Source organism: Pholcus phalangioides, unplaced genomic scaffold, assembly GCF_987345545.1.
Source record: "Pholcus phalangioides strain wild (caught in Gottingen) unplaced genomic scaffold, Ppha-v1.0 ptg000015l_1, whole genome shotgun sequence".
Classification (NCBI taxonomy): domain Eukaryota; kingdom Metazoa; phylum Arthropoda; class Arachnida; order Araneae; family Pholcidae; genus Pholcus; species Pholcus phalangioides.
In genome coordinates this window covers 21,284,249-21,289,041 of record NW_028301608.1, presented here as the reverse complement: position 1 = coordinate 21,289,041, position 4,793 = coordinate 21,284,249, and positions in this window count along the sequence as shown.

Sequence of the window (4,793 nt, the reverse complement as noted above, 5' to 3'; positions counted from 1 at the left end):
TGTAAAAATGTCTAAATAAACATCTAAAAAACGACATTTCAGTCTAAGGTGGTGAATTTCGAAACAGTTTGGCGATTAACACGGAAGAATTTGGCTCCATTTTGTTACTTATCTTCAAAGTAGAAAATTTAACATTCTTGAAATTAACCAGGCTTTTGAATTTGGCGATGTTTCAGTTTGACAATATATTAATCACGATACATAGGTATACAAGAGCGTAAATTTCATTTTTCTTGACTATTCAAAGAGTTGGCGATCACAGGAACTTTTTTTTCGTCACCCAACTTCCATCAGTCGACCGCGTTTTCAAGGAGAAATCTCTATTTTTAGTAACCACTTTGAACTAATACTTGGAAAAATAAATATATTTACATTGGAAGAAGTTACATAACTTAGACACTGAAACAGCTGATTCTCTGTCCCACCCATCACACATGTGCGAAAACCTAATATTTATACCCACGTATCTGAAATTCGGCCAGTAAAATCTCCAAACAATAAAATTACAATTTATTTCGACAGTTTGAGAGTTCAATGGCAGGTCTCATGTATGACCATCAACATTAAAAAGAAAAAGTTGAATTCTAAAAAATGGCTGTTAGGTTTTCCCTTGAGATTTGACTTATGATTTGTTTTCTATTGAAACTGCTGGGAAACCAGGGTTCCTTGCAGGGCTGGAAAAATCGCGAAAAAAATCTAAGAGCCGGGAAAAACTTTTAGGTGCCAGAAAAAAAAAATTACCCGGAGAAAAAAAGTACAAAATAATGTTTCATTTGACTTTTTAAGGGCATAGTGACCATAGAGACCCTCTTTCATGTTGGCAGATATATGCTAATATAAATTTCAAACATTTTGTGCTGCTCTCAGCCTGCAATTTAGTAATTAAACTAATGAAATTTTAGGTCCGATACCAATTTTTTAGTCGCCATGGCCCCTGGGATTTGTCCAGCCCTGATTTAGTCACCAATTAAAAATCTAAAATTATTCCAACCACTAATTTTAATTTTCCACTCTTGGCGTCGGAAAAGAAGTCACAAAGTTACAATTCACCTTGCTTATAGTATCATAGTGCCGATTTACGGTACGGGACCGGACTTGGGCAGGCACGGGCCTAGGAGAGGGTGGCCAGATCATGCGACTGAGAAAACGGGATAAATCCTGATATGTACCAGGACATAACGCAAACTTACGGGTAAACACCGGGACATCTTGCAAAAATTGTCATAAGACGCTACGGTCTCTGGATAAAATGACCTATGAAGATTTTTAACAGCTGGCTGATGCAAAGATATATTTAGGAAAGAGAAAAAATTCTACTGTGCTTGCGGGGAGGAATCGAACCCACGTCCTCCCTCTTGCTGCTCGACGGTCCGTTCAGTGCACGAGAGCTGCAAGGAAAAATTGACATATTCGTTGCCTTTATAGTCTAGTGGTTCCCGGCAAGAAAGAGAAGTGGGTTCGATTCCCCGCAAGGACAGTAGAATTTTTTCTCCTTCCTAAATATATCTTCGCATCAGCCAACTGTTAAAAACCTTCATATGGATAGCGGAGAGCGACATCATCCTTGGACATAGTCGGAGATAGACTTGAAAGTCTGGGGGGGGGGGAAGGCACGATGATTGCTGGAGGGGCATGATGATGATGATGACGTCAATTCATATATATACGCAAATACATTAGATCAGTCGGCTTTCCCTTTGACGCTGGGGGGACATTGGAAACCCCCCCCCCCCTCCCGTATCTCCACCCATATCCTCGGGTAAAATTACCTACTGGCACTAAGGCCTGGCCGTGTTTACGATTTGGTTCGGTGTTCTTTAACCTCTTTCTTGTTGCAGACCGTTGAAATTAAATGAATATTTTCGTGAACAGGTATAAGTAGGAAGAATAATTTGTGAACCGGTGGAAAAAAAAAATTTAGGAGTAAGATTTCCTGACCATCTCTAAATGATCATATTTCATATTTTGCCATTATAAATACGTGAAACCGCGTTAAGTTAAAACCACTGCTGCCATCTATTGCATAACAAATTAATAATCCGTTATAATTGATAAAATAAACTGGTGGTTGGTTTTAAACCGATGTGTAGCATAAAAATTAACAACATTTGGTATAAAAGGATAATTTTTTATTTTTACGCTGCGCATACCGGTATGAATTCTATGCGTACCGGTCATAATATTTTCAAGTTTGTTGCAGAATGATTCCTGCATCAAACACCGATATTTTGGCGCGTAAAGTTTGCATCAATATCCAGTATTTAAAACAAAAAATATATAATTTCATACCGTATGCTTATCATTCCATAAACATATGGGTAGCCTACCATGAGAATAAAAATCTGCTACATAACTACCAACCTTACTAAAATCTGACTACCAATCATAATGAAATTATGTCATTATCATCGGCTTTGTAATACCTAACAAACGATACCAATGTCGTTTATTTGCGTTGTGAACTGCTCGAGATATAGTGGAAAACAATTTGTTACGAATCAGAGCAGCGGACCTGGTGCCCAGACAGGAAGAAATATTGTATAGCCACTATACACACACACACAAGTCGCCTTAAAATATTGAAACCTGAGTGACGTCATGAATGCACTTGAAATGCGCATATTACGATACTATTGCTTTTGACGTGCGTTACGTACTTTTTGAGATATGAGCATTTAAAGAATTTCTACAAGCAACTCTTTTTGCGAATGCTCCCAGTATCGTATGATGATTTAAGGGGGGGTTAGTGCACGGTTTTGGCTTTCCTATTAAAAAATCTCCTTCCTTTAAGGAATATTTAAAAATTTTCTGTTCATATATTTCAGGCACTGAATTTTTTTCCCCCTCAAATACTACGGATATTTTTGTACAATTTAGCACGAGCATTTGTGATTTTAATTTTATTGGTTATATTTTTCTCAAATTTAACTTCAACAACATGCAACTTTTTTTTTTACCCAAATTTACCCATATTTTGTGCCATCAAAAATTTCATAATATTTGAAAATTAAAAAAATTTTAAAATGCGTTTTTCGTAAAATTTGCTTTCACCAATTCCTTTAAAAGACGTATTCTCGTCAAAAAGTAACAGCACGAAATTCTGTCTTGGCTCAAGAAACGATTTTGTTACCAGTTTCCCCACACTGGCTTTTGCCTTCCCGCTACAGCTGGTGTTTTACTGAATCTTGGATGACTTCATGAGCACTTACCCCAATTGGAGTACCACCACACACACCTCATACACACTCAGGAAGTACGTTTGTGTGTCTGCAGTAATTTTCTCCTAAGACAGATTTTTAAAAGCTGAGATCCCAGTAACTTTTCTGGTAAAATGTGTTGAAGATTGATGTTGCTCTCTAACATTATCAATGCACATATCAATGCAACATTTTTCACCCTGTCCAAAAAAGGAGCTTTATACGCTTGTTCAACTCAAAAAAAAATTGAAGAAATCGAAAACTGATCTAAGGAAACGACAGAGTTCTCTCCTTATTCCAACACTTGCAGAAACTATGTGTGAGCATGTTAGAAATAATTAGGCTGTTAAAACTCGAAAATCGTGTCTTTAATTCTCGAAATCAACTTAAAGATATCGTGCAATGTTTAAGAGCATCAAAAAGAAAATTACAAATTTGATTTGAAATATTGAAATAATTTTCGTGATCTCGTCTACGTTTTATACAAAACCTAGTTGTAACAAAGAGAAAATTAGCACAGTAAGGGATAGCACTCGATATATTTTTCCCAACCATTAAAAGTTTTTGATGTTTATGTATCGATTTATATTTTATATCAGATTCCAATATAGGATAGACTTTTATATCCATCCTATATTACAATCTGATATATGAATTGTATAATTCGAATTTTGAACATTTCGAACATTTTTGCTGTCCCCTCGAAATTCGAAAAAACAATCGTTCCAATATTTATAACATCAAAATTTTCATATCAGTTGAAATGTTATACATACCGAAATGACAAACTGATCCCTTAGAAATCAACGATGTAAGCTAAATGTCATCCGAGATGAACAAGACTGACTGACCCTTAGGTTCAAATTTCCATGAAGAAAAAATTATAAAAAAAAAATCTTTTCGCTCAGGCATATTAATTCATAGAATTAAGGGAATGAGGTCGAGAGTGAATGTAAACCTTTGAGGAATTCATTGGATTAACCGATCGACAGCAATCAATCTTTCGAGATTATAGTTTTTCGATTGGTCTGTTCTCACTTGTCATAAATGATACTTCAACCTCACGCCATTTCTTAAGAAACAAAAACAAATTATGAAATTCAAAATCTTTAGTTAAATAAGATACTATCTCATCGTGAGGATCCATGTTCGAACCCCGTTGATGGCACAGTGGTTGTCGGCTGAAGTTGGTTTTTTCCAACTACACGTTTATTTCAAAAAATTAGAACACCCCAAAAATTTACAACAGCAGTTCAAGAAATGTTCAAGTTGGGAAACCCAAATCAACAGTGCTGTTAAAATTACAATTTTCTAAAAGGTTCTTCTGAGCATATCGGTGGCTAAAATTTTGCAGGAAGTAGATTGAATGAGTCTTAAAATGCCAAATTACTTTTTCGTCTTTGCTTCAAAAAATCGGAACATCTGACTAAAAACGGATTATAAACTAACTATCCAACTGTATAACTATTCAACCTTCACATTTCTCTGTTAGACTCAATCATTCCAAAAAATTACAGCCCATCTTTGCCTCTTCAGATTGTCACAAATTTAGCTTTTTCCCAAGAACTATTATCGACTGGAACAACCTACCATCAA